The following is a 24,435-nucleotide window of genomic DNA, read 5'->3' as shown; positions in this document are numbered from 1 at the left end:
GTTTCTAGAGTCATATGGAGAGGCAGATTCAAATAATCAAAACTAAAAAACTCTTTTTAATGTGATTAGAGATTGTCATTAGGACCATCAAATAAACTGGGCTGGGGTGGCCAAGTAGCTGAACTTTAGGGAAAACTTCTCTCAGGTGGGACAGTTACTCTGAGCTCTGAACGATCAGGAGGCAACCATGTGGAGACTGCTATGGGTACAGGGAACAATGCAAAGAACTCCAAAGTGGAAAAGAGCCAAACATGTGGAAGGATTAAAAGGTCAGATAGTGTGCAGTGGGGTAAGGGGCAAGGAGATCCAGGTCAACATGGCCTGTTGGTTTCAACTTTATTTGATGTTGAAGAGGAAGCCATTAACATTTCAGACAGACAAATGTCTCCAAAGAATGACATCTTCTAAGACAGCTGTATGGAGATTAGATTGATAAGAGTAAGAAGGGAAGCAGGAAGACCACTTAGGTAACCAGCACAGCCTCCAAGGCAAGACAGTGGGTGGGACCCAGGGTGATGGATCAAAGGGGATACTATATGGCAAGGTCTGGTTCTGAAGGTGGAATTGACAGGAAGTGCCCAAGGATGATATGTGGTGGGGAGGAAAAGCAAAGAGTTCTGAATGATTTCTCCTTCTTTTTGGCTTATTAACTGGATGGATGGTAGTGACATTTATCAAGAAGAGGAAAAGCAGAGGGAAAACAGGTTTGTGAGAGAAAATTAAGAATTCCCTTTTGGATATTTATTATTCACAAGCCTGCTAGACACACAAGTTGAAATGTCAAGGAGGCTGTGGGATTGAGAATCTTAGCACAGGAGGAAACCGAGAGCAAAGCTGTGTACTGTAACATTTTCTCCTATGACAGGATTCCTCCTTCCTCAGGCATCGCTCTGGGCCCTTAATAGTTTCTAATCAAGTTATCCCCCTTTTGGGGGTGACCCAGGTTTGCTACTTGATGATGAAATATCCCAAATGGTTAAGAATCTGAATTTTAGGACTCCTGAGTGGCTTAGTTGGTTGACGGTCTGCCTTTGGCTCAGGTCATGGTCTTGGGGTCCTGAGATCGAGTCCCACCTCAGGCTCCCTGCTGAGTGGGGAATCTGCTTCTCTCTCTCCGACTACGCTTCTCCCTCTTATGCTCTCTCATTTGTGTACTCTATCAAAATCAATAAAATATTTAAAAAAACAAACAAACCTTGGACTCTTAGACCTCAGAGTCTGTAGTAGGAACCTGAATTAATGAGCACCCAAAGCTGTCACTGGGGCCACTGAGTGTCTAGCTCACAGAAGCTACACAAAGTCTTGGTGAATGAGTGATTTCCTATAATGTCTTTATTTTTTATTGAGGTTAGCAAGTATGAGACTAATTTTCGCTCAGATAAAACAAAAAGTTATTTATGGATCTACACACTAGACTTCTGCTTCTCAGACTTCAATGAATTGGAATGACTCTGTGACTCATTGGGGGTCTTGTTAATAACAAGGCAAATTCTGATTCAATCAGTAGGGACCGTGCTTGAGAATCTGCATCTCTAACAAGCTCCTCGGTGTTGCCGAAGCTGTGGGCTCTCAAATCACACTCTGATGCACAAGGGAATGTACTCAACTCTCCTGCTTCCATTCATCAACTTTTCCTGGGATGGACATGAGGAGATGGGCAAGACTTCCACAGCCAAGTGGGACCATGGGTGCCATTGTCTCTTAGGGAGTGTACAGCAATTCTTTTTTATTTTATCATTTGGCACCAACATTTATCCCTGTACATTGTTAGTTATCATTCCTTGCCATCTTAATTTCCAAAAAAAAACAAAACAAAACAAAACCCAAAAAACTAAAAGTGCATAGAGAGCAAGAACAAGCTCTGAAACTTTTTTTTTAATCACTAGCCCCAAAACTCCATTTCCATACCTATACAAGGTAATGGCCCAAGCAATATTTGTTGACTGATTGATGGATTTCCCCAGTATGGATGGACCCATTAGCATTAACTAGATTCGTACAGAAAAAGCAATGTGACATTTTCTGTGAAGCTTAAAATTGAAATCAGATAGACTTACAGGTATACTTACATGTAATAAAGAGACAGAATGTGTATGTCTGTGTTAATAATTTGGGTTAATTGCATAACAAGATTCTTCTAAAAGTTGGGTAATTGAATAAAGAAGTATTTCAGAGCACCTGGACCCTCTAACAGCTTCTCAGTTACAAAGGGAATTACATAAAACTGTACATCCATATTAAAAACAAATTAAACAATAATCATGAATATTATGCACAATAATAAAGTAACAGTGAGTAGCTGCTTGAAGTGAATTATCAGGAACATTTTCATGATTATTCCTTAATTAATTGCTCCATAATCCAAAAGCTTTCTCTCCCTCTCAGTATGCATGGCAGCATAATATTGTACTTCTTCCCCGGCACTCACTATCAGCTGAACAGTTTGTTCGCTATACCACGGCAATGAAAAGGACATTTACTTATGTGGGAAAACAGCCTCTGTGTGGCTGCCACTTGGAATTCAGTACGGATTACATACTGCAATTAATATGAAGACCATTGTCTGAATGACGGCGGTCCCTTCCCCTTTGTGCTCACTGGGAACCGGGTGCCTGGTGCAGCAGCCCAGGGGAAGACCGCTCTGGAACGGTGAGGATGGCCAGCTCTGATCTCTGCCCAGCAGCGTTATCTCAGAGATGCTGCTCCAAGGGGTGGCCCGGTCCCAGGAACAGCTGAGGGGAAGGATGACCACAGCTGACTTTTCTTTTCATTTTTCAGAAGTGTCAATTACCCAGTCAGTCATTCTTTAATAAACACTTTAAAAGCAGCTATTCTAGGTTAAGCACTGTGCTCGGCTCTAGATAGAGCTACAAGGACAGATGCTCCCTCTTTACGAGCTCGTAATCCACTAGAACGGAGCTCTGAGAGGGCTGGAGCTTGATCTGCCTTGCTCAGGCCGTAGTCCCCAAATCCAAGAGGGTGCTTGGCTTATAATAGGTCTTCAAAAAATATTTCTCAAGTGAATGGAGGGATGAATGGATGGGTTTACTGGGGAGCTGAGATATATAAATGATGACCTTCTGCTTGATAGAGTACTTTGCATAAAATTATACCAAAGCTGCAATTTATCGAGCCTCCACTAAGCCACAGGCCAGTACTGTCCTATCAGCTCCGCACATGACCTATTTTAATCCTCGCCATCACCTCTGAGTAGCTGTGGTCATCACACCACTGCACGCGGCCGGAGCTGGCGTGAAGAGTAGGCCCCGCTCACACCGTCAGTTTAAATAAAGAGAGAACTTGGATTTTGGTCTGCTGGAACTCGTAACTGCTACACTATACTGCTCTCTCTCCCAACTCCAGACAGCCAACCGCTTCCAAATCGTGGGTCCAAATTGAAAAAGGAAAAAAGGAGAAGTGTGAGTAACTTTCTGCATTGGGAATGCTCAATGTGACAGCAAAAGCAATCTCTGTCCTATAGTGAGACTGTTCTGCTTCCCTCCAGGTCTCCTTAAGTTTGAGCTCAAGGAAGAAGCGGGGGAAAAAACCCAAGCTGACTCAAGAGCTTGCCTCCAAGAGAATTCCAATTTTCATTTAGCAGACAGAAGTCAGGTGGTTCTCCTTCTTTAAGACAAGCCACCCGGGGCACCTGGGTGGTGCAGTGGGTTAAAGTCTCTGCCTTCGGCTCAGGTCATGATCTCAGGGTCCGAGGATCGAGCCCCACATTGGGCTCTCTGCTCAGTGGGGAGTCTGCTTCCCCCTCTCTCTCTGCCTGCCTCTCTGCCTATTTGTGATCTCTGTCTGTCAAATACATTAATAAAATCTTAAAAAAAAAAAAAAAAAAAAGACAAGCCACTGCAGAAAACTTCACCTTCAGCAGTTTCTAATACAGAGAAGCTCCTATTGACAACACAGTTGGAAGGTGAGGGGGAAAAAAAGTCAATTTTTTAAAAAGTGATTTTTTTCAGTGTACCAACTTCTAGATAATACTGCAACATACAGTTCTGTGTTAAATGACAGAGGAAACAGGCAAAGGTACCACGAATATTTGAAATCAGTCACAGACTGCAAATGCTGGAGATTTCCTTTTCAGATGACTTACCCACCACTGAAGCCTAAAGCGGGGAGCTGTTGGTAGAGCTGCAGGTGTGCTGTGGAGGGAAGGTGTGTGGACAGCAGAAGTGGGGGACAGTCAGAAAACCCGCAAAGTCCACGGCTCTCAGGAGGGCAGAGATAAAAACTTGGAGAGGCGGAATGACAACCAAAACAAATGTCATCCCCCCTAAAATGTGCTGGGGGCTGACTATAGTCACTTTCAAATCCCTTTCCTCCATATTCCCCCCAAAATTCTCAGGCATTTGCTGCATTCTGTTCGACTCCCCGGCTTCCTGGCCTCAAGGGACACGTGAACCCTGAGGATTGTGGGAGGAGGAGGGGTATTTAATAAAAGCAGTTTAGAGCAGTGGTTCTCAAAGTCAGCCCAGATCAACAGCATCTGCTAGACCAGGGGTCTGCAATTTTTTTTTTTTCCTGTAAAGGGCCAGAGAGTAAATACTGTAAGCTTTTTAGCCAAGAGGCAAAAGCGAGGATATTACGTGGGTACTTACATGACAAGACAGGAAATCAACATTTCACAGTTTTATTGATGAAAATCAACCTATAACCAAGTATAATTTTTTATAATACAGATCCGCTAATGAGAAGAATGTCCTTCTCTTTGTGGGGGACAATTGACTTCATTGGGATTCAAAGCTACGGTCTGCTATCATAGAATCAAAGGTTTCTCTGTAAGAACCAACACGGGGTCGCTGAGCTTACTGATAAGAGGTTGCTGCTCAGATTTGGCTATAATCCTGAGAACTTGTTTAAAATGCAGATCCTAAGGCTGGACTCCATACCTACTGCCTTAGAAAGTCTGAGTGTGGAGTGGGGCCGATGACCTGTGTCTTAACCAGCTCCGCAAGTAATTCGGATGCACCCAAACATTTGAGAACTACTGGTTTAAACTACCTGAGGGTCCGTTAGCCCCACCCACCCTGCCATTACCATGGTTACGGCCATTTCCCAGTCCTAGACTTCAGCCCTACCTTCCTACTGATATTATTTTAAGGAGTTTGGGTGTATAGTGTTGTTTCAAAAAAACCTTCTGAGTCTTAGGCAACTCATTTAAAAAACATGGCACGCCGATGCCTGCTCCGAAATTTCTGAGCAGAGAAGCAGGACTCCTCCGGGAAGAAACTCAAAGCCAATAAGTAGAAACCACTTCTAACCAATGTGCCAGAAGGATAAACCCTCAGACACTTTGTTTTCCAGAGAGATTCATAATGGAAGCTTTCCCATGATTTCCAATGATTTCACCTCTTCAGCTGCTACATCGGAGCTAACTCGTGCCAGTGAAAAATTAAATGGAATTACAGCATAGATGCTGTTTCTTGATTGAATTGGTAGTCTTGGTGTTACAATCATTTCACACGATCCTAAATAAAATCTTTGTAGCAAAACCAGAGGGAAGAATTACAAAGACTGTTCCCTCGGCTAATTCTTACCCTGACTCGTCTTCTCTAATAAGCTGCCTCAGTTTCTCCATGTGTACAATGGACATGATCAGACTGCACTGACAGGATTATCTTGAAAATAAACGGGTTTGCGAAGGTCTCTGGAGCTGACAAATGCTGAGAATTATTATTAGGTGTTATGTCCTAACAAACTGACAAAATGATGTTTACGCTGACAGAGTACGGAGAACCTATTATTCATGCAGAATGTCTCCTGTGGCAAAACAGACCGCTTCATTGTCCATCTGGCACCTTTGAGGCACTGGGAAATTTCTGCTCGAAATTCAGATAGCTCTTTAGACCCACTGGACAGGATTCTTCTGCAGACATTTTAAATAGGTTACCCACTGGCTGGATCCCACCGCCATCCACTATCTGAAATTGGGATTAGTGGAGTCCCTTGGGGGTTAGACATCAAAAGGAGAAGAGGAAGGGATATTGTCTCTGGAAGGGCTTATGGTAGGTCTTCTAGAAGCAACTTCCGGGTATTTCCCATTAATATCAGGTAACTGATCAAATCAAAATAGATGGGTGACTAGAAAGTTATAAAGAGCCAGACCCAAGTGGACAAGAGGTGGGATTTGAAGTTTCCTGTTTTAGAATTATGCGGGCAAAGCCAGGAAGGCTGCAGTTGTTTGAGGGGAATCCTATGTTCTCCTACTCTTAAATGTTTGCCTGAGACAAGCAAGGAACTCAACGCTGAAAGAGGCTGAGGTGAAACTCAGTAAATGTAAAGAAAGCTACATACACCCAGCAATGCACCCAGCTATCCAGGTGGATGGAGTGAAGGTACGTTTAAAAGAAGATGGAAATGAAGGAGGTGAGGGAGAATTTACAAAATGAGTTCCTAGCCACATATGCAGCTCTGCATCTACTTTACAAATCGAAGACCTAATGGGGGGCACCTGAGTGGCTCAGTCATTGAGCATCTGCCTTCGGCTCACGTCATAATCCTAGGGTCCTAGGATCGAGTCCCATATCAGGCTCTCTGCTCGGTGGGAGCCTGCTTCTCCCTCTCCTACTCCCCTTGCTTGTGTTCCCTCTCTTACTGTGTCTCTCTCTGTCAAATGAATTAAAAAAAAAAAAAATCTTAGAAAATAAAAAATATATAAAAATCTAAGACCTAATGGGACAATTTGTTTAAACTAGCCCTGAAATGAAGAAGGAAATAACAGGAAAAAACATAACTGATGAAAAGAAAGCAAACCTTGTAAAGAACCCCACAGAATCAAGAGAACTATGTAACATTTTACAAGTAAAGATAAAATGTATACGGAGTCCACAACTGTCTCAAAAACTTTTACCTTGAGGGGCACCTGGGTGGTTCAGTCATTAAGTTTCTGCCTTCGGCTCAGGTCATGATCCCAGGATCCTGGGATCTAGCCCCACATCGGGCTCTCTGCGAAGCAGGGAACCTGCTTCCCTTCCCCTTCTCTGCCTGCTTGTAATCTCTGTCTGTCAAATAAATAAATAAAATCTTTAAAAATAAATAAATAACAAAACAAAAAACTTTACCCTGATAGAGGATACTGTCAATCGTTATTTCTAATCCCCACTTCATGCTGTGCTTGGTATTTAAATTATTTGTACAGTGATGTATATTTTTTCCCTTTTGTTATTTTGTTATGAAGCCAAGAATTCTAAAAGGCAAAGTACCTCAGTCTATTCCCATAAATAATCCAGGTGGCTTTTAGATGTTAACCTGTTGAGGCCAGTTCCATCAGGGGCTAAGTGATCCTGAGAAGTCCCAGCACTGAGTCTCAGGTAAACAAAGTGTGACTGGCGACCCATAAGTCATGATCTTGTCTTATTTTGCTTCCTAACATGCTTTTAAGTAAGGATAGAGGTTAGAACTTACTTCTAGAAAATTGCTTTTGCTAGAATTTCCTTCTTTTCTAGAAGTTCTAGGCACACCATAAGTGAGCTTTGTCTCTTCCCCAGCTTCAGAAACCTAAAAATGACTTTGGCTGAACTATAAAGCTCCCTGTGCCTCCATTTCTTCTTCTTTTCTTTTCTTTCTCCTTTTGGCGGGGGGTGGGGGTGGTGAGGGAAGGTGTGGCTAAAATCCTTTCTATTTTGAAATTACAAATGCACAGGAAGTTGCAAAGCAATGTACAGACAGCAGATCCCACAAACACCTCCCCCATGTTCTCCCAGTATTAACAGCGGCATCACTGTATCACGGTCCCAAAACCAGGAAACTAACATGGGTACAATTACAGAGCTTACTCAAAGTTTGCCAGTTCTATATACACTTGTGTGTGTATGCGTGTGTGTGTGTGTATGTACGTATGCAACTTGATCACACGTGGAGCTTCATGGAACCAGCACTACAATCAACATGCTTCACTCCACCATCACCAGAATGTTCCTTTGGCAACTGCTTTGTGGCCGCACCCACCTCCTCTCCACACCATCTCTGACCCCTGGAAACCACGAATCTTTTCTCCATTTCTACAATTATGTCAATTTCTTCCTTCAAAAATGGGCTTGGCATCTCCTATCTCCTCATTTGTTCAAGAATTCCTTCACAAGGCCTGTTCATATCGATACTTTCCTTTTTACTGTAATTACAAAAAGTTATCCAGGTCACTATGGAAATGATGGACAAAAAATAAAAATACATGCAAAGAAAAGAAGTGGAAGAAAAAAAATATTACCTCTGGAATCCCATCACCCAAGAGATAAGAGCCATGCAATTTGGACATGTTTCTCTCCTTGATTCTGGTCTCCATAAAATGGGCAACTAAAGTTCTCAGAACTCAGGACGTGTCTGGGGTAACATTGTTAATGTAGAATTTCCTTTCCATTTTGTATGAGTTAAGGAATGCATTCAGATGCACCTTACAAAAAAAACCCAACCGATAATGGCTTAATCATATCCAGGGGTTTTGTTTCTCACATACAAGAAAAGGGCAGGGCGGGCGTGGGGCATTGGCTCAGAGAAGAACCATGAGGGACTCAGAGGGACTAGGGCTTTTCTTTGTGCTCTACTACTCTGAGCAAGTAGGATATCATCCCTAGGCTCATAGGTGCCCTTTTGTCAATAACATTAAAAGTTTTCTCACGAACCATCCTTTGTAGACTCTGCTTAAATCACAGAGACCAGAACTGGGTCACACAACCGCTCCAAGCTGGGAAGCAGGATATGATGTGTATCTGTTTTCCTGGCTTCTAGAGAAAAACAGCAAGGAGAGGGAGGTTCGCAACAACTTTTAGGTAGCCAGACAGCACTATCTGTCACGTATTATCAAATTCCAAAATCGTTTCTATTTGAACTTTAAAACAGGGTTACATGGACTTAAAAAAAATTCTGGTCTGCTGTTTTCACTTACTATGTCATGAATATTTCAACTCAAAATCTGATCGAGTTACTGTACAGCAGGGATCAACAAACGATGCCTTTGCAGGGTAAAGCCATCCCACTCTCTGCCTGGTTTTGCAAATAAAGTCTCACTGAAGGACAGCCACGCTCCTTGGTTTCCACACTGCCGAAGGCTGCTTTGGAACGTGAAGGGCGAGTGTCAGTACTCTTACAGAGACCACACGGCTGGCAAGATCGTAGGTAGTTACTATCCGGCCCTGGACATAAAATGTTTGCTAACCCTAACTGAACAGCATCTTTAACGGCTGCTGATTTTCAATACAGTGGATGCAGATCCCCTGGATTATCAAACCAATTCTCTACTTTTCAATACTGACATTGTTCTAGTTTCCACCATTACAAAGAAAACAGTAATGAACATCCATGCAAAATTTTGCAAATATCTCTATTCTTTTTTTAAAGATTTTATTTATTTATATATTTGTCAGAGAGAGAGAGAGAGAGAGAGCATGCACAAGCAGGGGAAACAGCAGGCAGAGGGAGAAGCAAGCTTTCCACTGAGCAGGGAGCCGGATGTAGGACTTGATCCCAGGATCCCAGGGTCATGACCTGAGCCAAAGGCAGACGCTTGACCGACTGAGCCACCCAGGCATCCCTAATTTTTAAAGGAAAGAGAAAGTATAATGTAGTTGTTAACAGCATGTTCTCTGAGGCTTGATTCCTGGGTTCAAATCCTAGCTTTAATAATCATTAGCTGTGTGACCTTGAGGAAATGACTTAACCTTTATATACCTCAGTTTTCTCAATCACAAAACCTACCTCGGAACTGTTGTGACAATTATGAGTTAATACCTGCGTGGTGCTTAGAAAAATGTCTGGCATGAACTAAGTGCTATGTTTATTATCTATTGTTGTTAGTTTTTTGTCATCATTATCATTAGCAGTAGGTTAAATCCCTAATGGTGGAATTGCTCAAAGAGTAGGCAGATTTTAAAACTTATATTACATGGCAACTATGTTTTCCTATTTCTGAGCAACAGTGAATATTATGTTTTAGAAAGAAGGGTGTGTTGTTTTTTTTTTTCATATTAGGAGGCGAATAATTGTATCAAAATGCAATTGTTCACAAGTTTGTTATTTTCTCATTATTGGTGAAATTCATTGATTTTTGCCTATTTGCCATTTGAATTTCTTATCTTATGAATTGCCTTGGGTTTTTTTTTCCTTTTATCCATTGTTTCCAATTAAGATTTTTTTTTAAGGTATTGGAAATATTTTTATATATTATATATTCTTTGGTGCCTACATTGAAAAATTATTCCTTGTTTTATCTTTATTTTTTAATTTTCTTTTTGATATTCATTAACTAAAATAGTATTTATAAGTGCAAAGTATCAACTTTTTTCCTTATGATTTTGGTCTTTGATTCCTGATTGGAAAGATTCTTACTATCCTGGGATCCAATACATATTCACTCACATTTTCTTTAATTTTTTAACAGCCTAATTTTTTTACTTTTGAATCTTTAATCCACCTGGAATTCATTCTGAATGTTGTGCAGCAGGAACCTAACTTTTATTTAACTGAATAGCGAACTTGACAGGATTTGTTAAAAATCTTGACCTGCTAACAAGAAGTATCAGCTTGGATATATATAAAATCTCTTTCATTGTTTTACCCATCTATGTGCATGCATATATTTAATTTTTATTTTCTTTTAATTATTAGAACTTTAATAATTTACTCATTATTGTAACTTTATAATATATTTGGGTCTGCATAGTTATTATTTCTTTACTAATTTTTTAACTTTTTATTTTTAAACAGTTACAGAGTCACAAGATTCAAAGGTAGCAGTGAGGTTCCACGTACCTTTCACCCATGGTTTCCTTGTGGTTACATCTTACATGATTATAGTACAAGATCAAAACCAGGAAACTGACATTGGTATGACATGTGTATGTAATTCCATGCCATTTTATCACATGCGTCGATGTCTATAACCACCACGGATATACAGATTCCAGTAAACAACTGCTACAATCAGGTTAAAAAGCTATTCTATCACCACAAAGATCTCCCTTGTTCTACTACTTTGTAGTTATCCCCAGCTCCCTCCTTCCCCACCGGCCTGACCCTTGACCAACATCTCTGGCTTCTGAAAACCAGTAATCTGTTCTCCACTTCTATAATTTTGGCATTTAGAGAATTTTATAGAAATGGAATTATACCATATGAACCCTTTCAGACTGGCTTTTTTTTTTCCCCATTCAGCCCAATGCACGTAAGAATCATTCAAGTTATTGCATCTAATCTATCAATAATTTGTTCTTTTTTATTGTTGAGTGGGTTTCCTTGCTAGGGAGGTAGCAGAGCTTAACTATTCACTTATTGAGGGACATTTTGATTGCTTCCAAATTTTGGCCATTATATGTAAAGCTGCTATAAACAAATGTGTACAAAATTTTGTGTTGATATAAGTTTTCAGTTCTTCAGGATAAATGCCCAGACATGTGAATGCTAGGTCATATAACAAGGGTATGTTAATTTTTCTTAAAAGCAGCAAAATTACTCTTGAGTGATTGTACCATTTACATACCCAGCTGCAATGCATGAGAGACCCTGTTTCTCCTCAACATCATAGGCACTTGGTATTGTGACTATTTTTTTTTTTTTAATTTCAGCTCTTTTAGGAGAAATGTAGTGGAAACTCATCACAAACTTCATTTGCATTTTCCTAATGGCTAGTGATGTTGAACATCTTTTCATAGGCTTATTTGTCATCCATACATACTCTTTAGTGAAATGTCTATTCATGCCTGTTGCCCATTTTCTGATTGGATTGTTTGTGCTTTTTTAAACTGTTGAGAATGAAGTGCTCTTTATGTATCATAGATGTGAGTCTTATCAGGACATATGATTTACAGATATTTTCTTCCAGCTTATACATAGCTTATCTTTTTATTCTCTTATTGAGTCAGTTTTCTACAGAGAAAATTAATTTTGACAAGGTCAAGTTTATTGATCTTTTCTTTTTTTTGGTATGGATTATGCTTATGCAGAAACTCTTCACCGTGTCCAAATCTCTCCCAAAGAGTTTTCCCCTAAACATTTTATAATTTTGGATTTTACTTTAAAATCGAACATATTTTAGGTTATATCTTATTTAAGGTGTGAAATTCTGATCCACGTTTATTTGTTTATTCTCAATATAAACACATAAATACTTAGTTTATTCAATTATTATTATTCCTGCTGTGTATACACTTTAATCCAGAAATTCCCCTTCTAAGAGTTTCTCAAGAGAAATGATTTTTGTCTTGTCACCACATTTTGGTCAGAAGTGCTTTGGCTCCCCATACCTCCTTATGCTTACCTAAATACTTTGGAGTGTTCTATTTTGCTTTATGTAGATATAATTTACATAATATATAATTCATCCCTTTTTTTAAAAGATTTTATTTATTTCACAGAGAGAGAGATCACAAGTAGGCAGAGAGGCTGGCAGAGAACGGGGAGGGGAAGCAGGCTCCCTGCTGAGCAGAGAGCCTGATGCAGGCTTGATCCCAGGACTCTGAGATCATGACCTGAGCCAAAGGCAGAGGCTTAACCCACTGAGCCACCCAGGTGCCCCAATTCATCCCTTTTTGGTATACTATTTATTCGGTGTTTTTTATAGTATATTTACAGAGTTGTACAATCATAACCACAGTTTCATTTTAGAACATTTTTATTACCCTAAAAAGAAACCTTGTGCCCTTTTATAATCACAGCCCAATCCCACCCCAACACCAGACAACTAACTCTACTTTCTGGTTCTGTAGATTTATTTTCTCTAGACTTTTCATACAATTTGAGTGATAGGTTCAAATATGTGATTTCCTGCACCTGGTTTCTTTCACTGAGTATAATGTTTTCAAGACTGTCCACATTGTAGCATGTCAGCTCTTCATTCCTTTTTTTTTTTTTTTTTTCAAAGATTCGTTTAGGTATTTGAGGTAGGGGAAGAGGCAGAGGCAGAGAGAAAGAGAATCTCAAGCAGGCTCCCCTCTGTGCATGGAGCCTGAGGTGGGCTTCATCTCAAGACCCTGAGATCATGACCTAAGCTAAAACCAAGAGTCGGATGCTTAACCAGCTGAGCCACTCAGGTGCCCCTCTTCATTCCTTTTTGCTGTTCAATAGTATTTCCTTGTATGGATGCACATTCTGGTTATCCATTCACAAGCTGATGGACATTGGGTTGTTTCCACTTTTTAGCCATTATGAGTAATGCTGCTATAAATGTTCGTGTACAAGTTTATGTGGAAATAGATTTTCCTGTCTCTTGGGTAAAGCTCTAGAATAATGTTCATATGGTAAAAAGAAAACTCCAGTTAGATTTTTATTGAAATTAAATTGAGCTTAAAAAATAATTGGCATCTTTGCAAAACAAATCTTTGCAAATCTTTGTCATTATATCCAGAAAAATGGTGTTACTACATTTATTTAAATGTTAGAACCTCCTTCCAATTCTTCTGCTTATGTAGGCTTCATGATTAATGGGAGGCTGTCTAGTATTTCTAATTAATTTCTGTATACCTCCCTTTTGTCCACAAATCCATTCACTGTCTTGTACATGGACAATGCATGACAGGTCCTCACCAGTCACTTTCTTTGGTGTTTGGGATGCAGCAGGGAACAAAACCAAGTAGCTGCTCTCATTGAGCTTACTTTCTAGACAAATGAAGGGACAATTTTCCTGGAATCTTAAAATAGCTGATAGAATGGTGGCTCGAGTTACCATAATTAGTGAGCCAGACTGGGAAGCGGGATGATGGGAGGGAGGGGCGGAGTTAGAGTTCCAGGCTGAAGTCAGGCCACCTTTCCAATCCAGAAGGCCTTTGAGATGTAAATGACCCACAGTTTTTAGACCGGCCTGCGACAGAGGTTTCCTCCTGAACTGTCAGGCCTATAGTGCTGGGGAAAGGCCCCTGATGAAGAGCAGATCAGTGCAGTCTCACTGGCAGGAGTGGAGGAGGGGAGAGCCACACTCGCGGAAATAAAATAACCTGTGACAAAACCAATGGGACTTCCATTTACAATCTCACCAGCTTGTAGGATCCTGGAATCCCTGTCAATTCCTCAGGTGTATTATTTACATTGGGCTGGCTATCGGGCCATGTGGTTGACAGGAAAACTCTAAAAAAATGGTGCGTTTGCTTGGAGGGAGAAGTGTAATAGGAAGAAACATCCCACTCTGAGCATGAATTTGGGGATAGCAATATCCCAAGGAGAAGAGAAGAAGGATGACGGTGGCAACTTATAGAAGAAGGCAGATGGCATCCCTGAGCCCTGCCGAGCGGATGGCCAGGAAAGCCCAGAGAGGATGTACAGAGGAGGAAAGGCTTCTGGCAGAGGAAGAGGAAGAGCTTCCCTCCAGAGGCACAGGGCTTACGGTCCTTTTGCCTGGAAATCCTAGGAGAATGAGTATGGAAGAAGGACCCACCCGGAAAACCGCCAAGAACATTTTGCAAACAGCTAGTCCATGAACATTAACCCTGTGCAGAGATGCTCTGAGGAGAAGTTATTAAGTAATCTACAGAATCCACACTTCTGATACCACACCTGAGAAGGAAATGCAAAGGAGTGTTTGAATGCAACTTGTCATCACCTGATTTACACAGAGAAATACTTCATGAAATGTTTCTTCAAAAACAGACTGAAAGAGGGTTGAACTCTTGCTCTGTCTTAAAACAATATAGGTCTCTAGGTACTTATCCCTCTGAGGATAGGGAGGTTCTGAATACAAATAACCAGAGGCGAAATTCCCCTGATGATTCAGAACCTTCTGTGAGCTCACTAATGATTGGGAGAAGGGAGTAAACAGTAACCTAACTAGTGGTGAGACAAATGAAGGAAGTATTCTAGACACCCATAAGGACACAGACCAACAGCAAAAGATCTGTCTGGATACAGAAAATGTGCTAGGGCGAAAAATATGAGGTTCGACTGGGGAAAAGTGCCAACTAATACCTCTGGGGTATTGTCCAGAGAAACGAGGTAGTTAATGAGCTAGAGAAACCTGAAAAGCAGCTTTGCTGAAAGAGGCCAGAACAGAGAGAATATAAGAAAGCAGGTAGGTGTTTGCTGTGTGATCCTGAAGGTCAATATGTTAAGTGGCAAAAGCAAACAAAAACCAAAAACCAAACAAACCGACACCCACCCCCCAAGACCCCAAAATGACCAAAGATAAAGATCCTTGGTTATCTAACCATCAAGATAGCTTAGACCATCTTTTCAAAGTATATTCTTGAAGAATACTGGTGTTCCATAACTAGGTCAAGTTGTCCCCTGGCTCAAGTAAGTGACTGTGCTTTTTTCCAATTTTTAGGATGTGATCACATCCTAAAGGTTTCCTTCCATATTTCTTAAAATATTTGTGGCTTACTCTATTTCTGCGTGGGAATCTATGTCAGATAATTTGTGATTCAATACCAAATCATGCATTTATTTCAACTTCAGTATCTCAAAATGTTCCCAAGAAGAACTCTTGAGATTTTCAAGTATCCCACCTCCTTAAGAAGTTTGAGAATCACTAATCCAAGCGAGGGCCAAATCCAGAGATGTATAAAGCCAAACTCAACAGCTTCTCAATGTTTTGGGAGTTCTACTGTGTTTTGTACAAACCAATCTTTGTAGTCACACAGAGAAGCAGAAAGTGCAGTGCCTGACTGACATTACATAAAGGACCTGTCTCCAGCTTCCACAGCTTTAAGCAAGAATATAAGGGAATGGAAGACAGGAAGGAATCTTTAAAAGCCATCTAGTACTTTCTTCATATCTCATTCAATACCAACTATTCAACATTATGCATCATTTAAATAGTGCATTAATATGTATCGTGTCCAAGAGGTTATGCAATATGCCCTTGAGATTTTTATGGCTGCAAATGCAAAGAGGGAATCAAATTATCTAGTTGACTTTCTACATCCTTTGTATAAATAGGACATTTTCAGTCTCCACCTCACCTTGGGAGGCAAAGTATCACCCAGGAAAAGGGTATGAAAATGACCAATTTGAAGTGGTTTAGAAACCATTTTGCTCCGAGGTAGGAGACTACAGTGACTTCTGATGTCTCTGCAGGCCAGTGGAGACGGGCCCAGGTAATCAAAGAGCTGGCTCCACTGATGAAGGCTTAGAGCCTTTAACTTCCTCCCAGCTGAGAAGCCGGACTCCTGACCCTGCCCTGAACACTGCCCCACCAGGTGCTCTCAGCTGTAAGCAGACACTCCTGCAGAAATCCCTTCACTGCTTACAAGGGGAAATGGCAGTCTCTGAGTTCAAAGACTTCTAAAGTAAACCATTAAATCTATGTTCTAATGTGCAAGCTCTTACAGTGATGGCTGCAAATTACTGTCTCTTCTAATTCCCCTCCCTTGGGTCGCAGATTCTCAGTCTTGATCATAATATATTTATCTCTGTAAATGGGGGAAACATCGTTTCCTGGGGCGGGGCAGGGGGTAGAAAATGGAGCTGGAGCACTGATTGGTATCAAAATCTTCTATCATTTCATTAATATTAATGTCATCAAAGGCAGAAGTTATAAGTGATTGGGAGGAATTTGAAGGAAATGTGTGACACAGCTTCCTCGCTTTTGTGAGATGAATACATTAAGCTCTCAAGATTTGTTGTAAATACTCAGAATGCCACAGACCTTTCTGTAGCCAAACCCTGATCTTTGGAGGAAGTGGCTTTGGAGAATAATAAAAACCAGGTATCTTCTGAAATATTATCTCTGCTTTTTCTACATATCATTTTCCAAAATACCATACCAATACTTTACCTCTATAGAAAACTGTGTAATCACTTTATTTCGCCTGTCAAGAAGTGATGTTAGCATCTCTCTTGACAGAAAAATATTTGTGATTTTTTTCTGAGGCAAAGGTCCTTCAATCTTCTTCAGTCTAAAGAAGCCCACTTAGATTGTTATCGGTTAGATGTCATAGAAATTCAGAACTAAATTTAGTGTAAAAACTGTGTTATGACTTTCATTCTTCAGGAAGAAAATGTCTATCAGTATTACTTTGAGCCCATTTTAATCATTTAACATATCTTTTGTGGTTCTCACAGGATCAGAAGAGTTTCATTGGGTACAACTACGCCATCAGTGTTGATTTATTGGTTTTATGTATTAGACATATATATGCTTTGTGATGGTAATTTGGGGGATTCAATTTTCTATTTTTGCTATGACTCTTTATACCTTCAAAGGATAAAAATGCATTGTAGGTGGTACTATGAGGTCACATGGAGGGTGTGTGCAATAAAAGAGTAACTGGGTGGCACCCACTTCAACTGTGAAATTTGGGGCACCTGGGTGGCTCAGTAGTTAAGTGTCTGCCTTTGGCTCAGGTCATGATTCCAGGTCCTGGGATGGAGCCCCATACAGGGCTCTCTGCTCAGCAGGAAGCCTGCTTTTCTCTCTCCAATTCCTCCTGCTTATGTTTCTGCTCTCACTCTCTCTCTCGGTCAAATAAAATCTTTTTTTAAAAAACTGTAATTTAGGGGCATCTGGGTGGCTCAGTGGGTTAAGCCACTGCCTTCGACTTGGGTCATGATCTCAGGGTCCTGGTATCGAGTCCCACATCGGGTTCTCTGCTCGTCAGGGAGCCTGCTTCCCCCTGCCTCTCTGCCTACTTATGATCTCTCTCCCTCTGTCAAATAAATAAAATAAAATATTAAAAAAATTGTAACTTAATTTTCCACATGGCCCTTTGTCTCCTGATGGTCTTGAGTCCCAAACATAAAGATTCCCTGTTCAGTAACTCAGCAGTGGGGATGCTAAAACATTGGGGCACTCAGGGAGGCCCACCGCCTGAATTCCTAATAGTGGAGCAAATTGTGGGACTCACGTGATGGTCAAGGTGGCACAGTTGGGAGACTGAGGAAACCCAAGATAACTTCAAAACATAATTACCCTAGGGGTGCTGAAGCTCCGAACATTAGGGGGTGACAGAGCAGAGGCCAGAGAGCCACTGCCACCTGCCAGGGACTCAGGTAGAACCACAAAGCGATTTGAGGAACATCTCCCTGCCTTTTGGATCTGACCAGAACTTCATAGGTAGCCTTTACCCTCCGCTGCATCTCCAGTACCCAACACGTGATGAGGACTCCATCACTATAGACCATCGTGACCACAACCACTCCCATCTGAATACCACTCTGCCGCCCTCGCTGCCTGTACCCCAAGAAACACCTATGGTGGCAGCTCCGAGATTTCTCTATGGCACGTGGTTAGGGACAGTATGGTGTGATGAGGAACACTGACATAGCAAGGACTCAGTTGTTGCTACTATATGTTTATTTAGGGGTGGCAGAGGGAATGGGGGACCAGGACGACTTTTCTCCACAACTAATCCTCCAACCTGCCACCAATGATCTCATTTCTTCCTCACAACAACCTTAAAAGAGAGGGGTCCTAAATTACCCTTTATAGACAAACAACTACATCCAGATGCTTAGGTCACTTGCTCAGTATCACATGGCTAGAAGGGGCCAAGTTACTGGAGTATAAGTGGTCTTAATCCAAAGGGTAATCCAAGAACAGAGTTATTTGATCTTTTAGAAAGCTGGATGCAGGACTCAAATCCAACAGACTGGTTTTTTTTTCAATAGATGCATAAACCTGCAAAGTGACCAGGTTTTAACTTGCCTCTTCTATTTGAGCCAAAGACCAGGCTAGCTGCCCTATGTAAGAAGTACATATTTGGCCACAGATGTTATACACCTCTGGGTTCATTACTGAAACTAACAGTTAAAAGCAGAATTCTCCGTGTGTCACGCGTGCAGGCTCACATGCACACCAAGATGGAGATGGGGTAGATTCTGGTCCCTCGTCCCTAAAGTGGGAGTCCGGACTAGCGCAGGGTTTCACGGACTTTGCCGTGCACACAGGTCATCTGGTTAAAAGGCAGATTCTGATTCAGCAGGTTTGGGATGGAGACCCAGATTTTGCATTTCTAGCAAGCTTCCAGGTGATGCTGCTACTGGTCCACAGACCACACCTTGAGGAGAAAGAGCCCAGAGTACCTAAAGGTCCCCTCCAGTTGAAAGCGTCTTGGTAGGTCCGCCAATAGCATTCTCGGCCCCTACTCCTGGGGAGGTCATGTCCATTACTGCTCACCTGCCCAGCTCCATACCTTCATTCCACATAGCCACTTAATCCAAATCTCTTCCAGGTCCAGGGTAGGTTCCGCATCCGTTAAGTGTTCCTTAACTCGTTGTGTTTTTGGTTTTTTTTTTCTCCCCAGTTATCATTTTCTTCTAAAGTCCTCTAGCATTAGAGATTTACTCTCTCTTGCCTGGAGTTGCTCACTGATGATTTCTGGATGAAATCTAACTGAATTATAGGCGAGTAAGGCCACATCCTTACTTTCAAATGGTCAGCTTTTTTTTCAGCTCCTCAGTATACATGTTCCTCCGTGGTGACCCTTCCCTGGAGACCCAGTCTCAATGACCCTCTTCCAGCTCCTTCTGACCAGTCACAGAGCCCGCTTTGAATTTCTTTGTAACACTCATCAAGTTTTGAAATTGTCTCCCTTGTGTGCTTATTTGCTCATTTTCTGCCCACCCCCCTCTAAGAGAGAGGAACTCTGTTCACACTGTTCCCCACTCTATCCCCTGTGCCTAGAATGGTAGCTAAACATAGTAGGTGCTCAAGAAATACCTGTTAAGTGAATAAAGGCAGGAATCCAAGAGCTGGACACACAACAGGTGTTTCAGAAAATGCTTTGTGGATGAGTCAGAGACAATTCACCCCAGCACCGATCTTGAACTCGAATGTTTCTTTATTTTTGAAAAAAACTTCCTTGTCTGTTTCTTCTTTCCTGCTGGGTACCTGCAGCAGCTCATAGCACAATTAATTCTGAAAGAAGATCAGACATGTGAGCTCCTATTAGCTCTCAGTAGGACAAGTCCATCTCTCCACAGTGCTTGTAGATGATAAGAAATAACAGGAGGGACCTGAGTGTGGACATTTAGGATACCTTTGGGGAATGGAGGGCAAATTTAGCCGTCGGCTGTCTAGGGCTATTCCACCGATGGAGCCCTCTCTGCCAACCCCTTTCCTAGCTCAGCTTTGATCTGCTCTCAGGCCTGCCAACGCACCCCAGTTTCTCATCTGAGACCTCAATTACTTTATAAGACACACCATCTAGCTTTAATAGGGTACATGGAAAATGGTAGAAAACGCAGGCTGGTAGGGGAAAATGGAATGTACAAAAATGAACTCACTTATTAGAGAAAACAACCCTGGTTGGTCTCTAATCGAGAGCATGGTGATTTGTTTTTGTATTTTTGATGGAGCCCGGTGATCTGTAATGTTGAGAATGATGGAAGCTGAAGGCGGAGTGCAGTCTGCTCTCGCCACGCGTCATCTCTCCAGGACGGAGGGAGAGGCCCCCATCTGACCGGCTCTAAGGAGTGTGCTGTAGACTCTTCCTCATTTCCTTTCCTCTGTAGTGAAAGCTTCTGGGCTTGAACTCTTTGACACCATTCAGAAACATAAGAAAGGGCTTGATCATGACCTTGACGCTAGCATGAATTTACTACCCTGCTTCCAAGCTGAAGTTCTTGAAAGTGCTGCTGAGTTCTGTGTCTCAGATGTTCCCCCACGGGCCCTGGGAGTGGAGCTGGAGGTGAGTGCCCATCCCTCCTGCAGGGTGGGCTTCCATGGCCAAGGGCTAGAAACAGGAACATGGAACTTGGAACTGTGAGAAAACCCAAGGCCAAGAGCTGTCTGGCTATAGAAAAGCTGCCCTTGCACTTCCAAGTGCTCTTGCTCCATCTAGGCTCTGCTCATGTCTTTCTGCCTCTCCTGTTCCAAAAGAAATCCAGTAAGGCTGTAATGTACTGTTGCAGCTCACATTTTCTTTCAGACTCTCTCATCCCTTACATGTGCCACAAAACATCTGTGAGGCTACCAAGGGATGTTGTGTTGGAGTTGCAGATAAAGGATGCGGGGCCCAGTTAAATCTGAATTTCCCATCAACAACAAATCATTTTTAGGTTTATGCTCCATGCAATATTTTTATTTGTGAAATCTATTGTCTAGTTTATCGCTTTTTTGGGGGGGGTGTCATGCTTTTTCCTGTCACATTGCTCATCCTGGCAGAGTACGAAGCCACGAGAAAAGAAGAGGAATTTTATGTTCTGTGTTCAACCTTGGGATAAACAGGTTCCTTCTTCTGTTGTCGAGATGCCAGAAATCAGCTTGAGAGTCCTTTCGGTGAGAGCCTCAACCCTTCAGGCTGAAGAATGTTCTCTTGGTTGTATTTTCACAGACTTCGAATTTGACTGCAGAGTGACATGAGTTTGATTGCTGGGTTCTCCGGCAGAGTGAAATGAAAGGACCCTGGCCAGACACACAGTCAGGAGAGCAGCAATGGAGAGAGTGTTCTCATCCTCCTGGGCAGCGGGCTTTGGTGAGAGGCACTGGGCCTCCGCCCCACAGACAGGCAGCACAGCTCAATCAAGGCAACTGATTCCATGACCCCATTCCAGACAGATTAAGCGTGGGTACGGTCCCAAGTGGATCCTGATGAATAGGAACAGAATGGGAGAGTGAGGAAAACAAGCTAGGAAAGAGCCTTAGGACTAACAAGATTGAAAGCTAAATTTAATAAGTGTTTACCACATGCTCGGCATTAGTTTACAGGAACTTTGTTTATCCTCACAAAAATGCCGTGAGGTAGGGATTAGTGTCGCTATCCGAGTTACAGATGAGGAAACGGGAGGCAGGCAAGATTAAGTCATTCACTTACTTAAATGAAGTAGCTAGTTAGTGAAGGATACAAACTTGTTCCAGAACCCACTAAACTAAACCTCCTCTGTTTGGGGCCCAAGCGGTCTGTGAGAGTGGGGCTTGCGGAGAGGACGTCATTGTTGAGCTGTTGAGATAAGCCAACCCTTTCCCCCTGCAGACTCCTGGAGACCCGAGAAACCTGGGTGGACCCCTGGCTGCTGGCCACCGGGCTCCCCCTTGGCAGTGCTAACAGCCCAGGCTGGGGAGCTGGACCGTGTTAATGAAATGATCAGGGGAAGCAAATGGGTTGTGAATAAATTATGAAACTGAAAAAAAATGACATGAGGATTGTTTTTAAGAAAGAGCAAATGAAAAGTGTCAGGTCACAGTTTAATCCAACCAAATGAAGCTCATCTTTTCCTCTTCTTTTTTCCCCTAACGCCTTCATTGCTCTCCTGCTACAGCATGTTCCAAATGTTGTCCTGAGCTCCGAGTTCTCAAGACACTAATGAATGATCACGATTAGCTAGTCTTAGCCCTTTAGCCCTTAGCAGGGACTCAGTATCCCACAATCCAAGAAATCATCCCAACTGAAATGGCCAGTGAAATCAGAAGGAAAATAAGTCGGTGAGGGGATTCAAATAAAATAACTCTATGTTACTCAGAAACCCCTAGAAATATATGTTGAAACTGTATTATTACAGAGAGGATAAAGGACTCTGCTGGAAACAGACGCATCTGATTTCCTCTGATACCCTGAGCTAAAAACAGAGAAAATTATTGAAGGTGGTAACACTCAGGTTAAATAGTTCAGAGTTTCAGAGCGCTCATTTGGAAGGACACCTCTAGGTAATAAACCATGAATCTTATTGTAGTCATCAACATAAAAACAAACAAACAAACAACAAGAAACCTAGCTATGTCCAAGTCCTCTTTGTCTAGAAAAGGATTCTTTTCTTTTCCAGATCCCTCAAGTGAGTTTTAAATGTGCAAACGATAACTATAATTTAGGCAGAAATTAGAAACTGTTAATGACTTAATCTCTCTAAAATCCTAAGGAAGTTCTGCAATATTATTATCTTTACACAGATCGGCAAACAGAGGCCCACAGAGGAGGGGAGGTGCCACCCATGGTCCCTGGCAGCCAGCTCTGTAATGAAATGAGATCTCAGATCTGGTCTCTGTACAAAACACCAGATTATTATTGAGATTCGAGAAATCTGGAAGCTTAGAGCCAAAAAAACCTTTACGGATTACAGCTAGACCTAGTTATTTCTCCTTTGCAGTGATTTCTTTAAAAGGAAACAATCCAATGTGGAATTTAAAACTTTCCCTTTATATGGCTTGTTTTCTAGCAGTTATAATCTGGGCAGGAATAGAAAGGTGGAAAAAGATGGGTTCTGAACACCCTGATCCTCATCCAGATTCGTTATTCGCTTGAAAAGGGTGACAGAGGTCACCTTTCCAACAGGCAGGTGCAGGGTTTCCTTTTAGGAAACATTTCTCCAACATCCCTTCCCATCTCCTCACCATCTCCAACTCCACCTCATACAACATGGCCCACAGTTACATCACGGGACCTGTAAATGTTTTTGTCCTTATTGTTCTTTTTGAAAAGTGCATGCTTGTGTTTTAAACACAAGTGTGCATTAAGGAGGAACAATCTTGTAACTGGAACTGTGGCCAGCAAAACCCTCCTGTGTGGGTTCAGTGGATCCTTAGACAGCAAAACTCAGCACAGACAACACCCACTCCACACCACCATCACAAGATTTCTGTCGGCACCCCAAAGTTCAGACAGCACTTGTTCCCTCCGCTCTTTTCTCGCTTTCTTCCTGAATCCCGGCTGCCTCACTTTAATAGATAATTAAAATCTTTCTTACTTTCTCAATACTCCGTGGGGAAATTCCACTTTGAAATTCTCTTTGCCCTGTCATGTTTACTCTACAGTTCGGAGGACAGGGATGAGCTAGTAGGAAACAAGATCCTTCTCTCTCCACCTCGCGCATTTTTAAAATGACGTAGGGAGTTTGGACATCCTCCCTACCCCCACCTCCCCCTCCTAGATCCTAACCCTGATTCCTGGAGAATCATACTTTTCCTTTTAACGCCTGCTGATTACCGCACGGGGTGGGAGCCAGAGGGGCTGCCCAAGGAAGCTCCCCAGAGCCCATTCTAATCTCCGCGGAGCCCCAGCTGCCCCGCGTGCCGGGGAGACGCCGCGGTCCCGGGGAGGCCGGTCACAAAGCCCGGCTGGGCTGGGGCGCGAGGGCATCAGACGCTGGCGGCCCCGCGGCCCGCGGTGAGCGCCGCGCGGCGGGGGCGGCTCTGCTCCGCGGGCCCGAGTTCGCTGGGGGACAACTTACTGTGCTCGCTGTGCGTTCACACCGCAAACTCCCAAGAGGGAGGGGGAGAAGCAGCCCAGGCTGCGTCGTGTCCGAGAGTAGAGGCAACAAAAGAGGAGAGGGAAGAGGGAGGACAGGAGGGCGGGAGGGCGGGAGACGCGGGCGCTGACCCCTCTCGCGCCCCAGAGCGCCCCTCGGACGCTGACTGGCAGATCCTCCGGGAGTGCCGGCCCTTCCTTTGGGCGCCCTCCGGCCCGCTGCTCAGACAGGTAGTTGGAGGGAAAAGAACAAAGCTCCCGGCCAAGGCGGGCGGCGGTCCCGGGGCGCCCCGGGGGCGGGGTAGGCCGAGGCCGAGGTGCCGCGCGCCCCGCCGGCTTCCCCGCCCCCCACCCCCCGCCACACTCCGCCCCCCCCCCACCACCAGCGCCT

General features: G+C 42.8%; 1 long non-coding RNA gene across 1 annotated transcript; it reads right to left on the bottom strand.

Moving 5' to 3' along the window:
* Window positions 1-18,202: 18,202 nt before the first annotated feature.
* On the bottom strand, window positions 18,203-24,110 carry LOC122901956. The gene is made up of 2 exons (XR_006383714.1): window positions 24,028-24,110; window positions 18,203-21,454 (listed from the first exon to the last, which is right to left on the bottom strand). It is a non-coding gene; the product is annotated as an uncharacterized LOC122901956 (long non-coding RNA).
* Window positions 24,111-24,435: the final 325 nt, after the last annotated feature.

The sequence above is a fragment of the Neovison vison genome, chromosome 3, assembly GCF_020171115.1.
Source record: "Neovison vison isolate M4711 chromosome 3, ASM_NN_V1, whole genome shotgun sequence".
NCBI classification, from domain to species: Eukaryota; Metazoa; Chordata; class Mammalia; order Carnivora; family Mustelidae; genus Neogale; species Neogale vison.
Note: the sequence above shows the minus strand (reverse complement) of the source record. Positions and strands in the feature narration are given on the sequence as shown.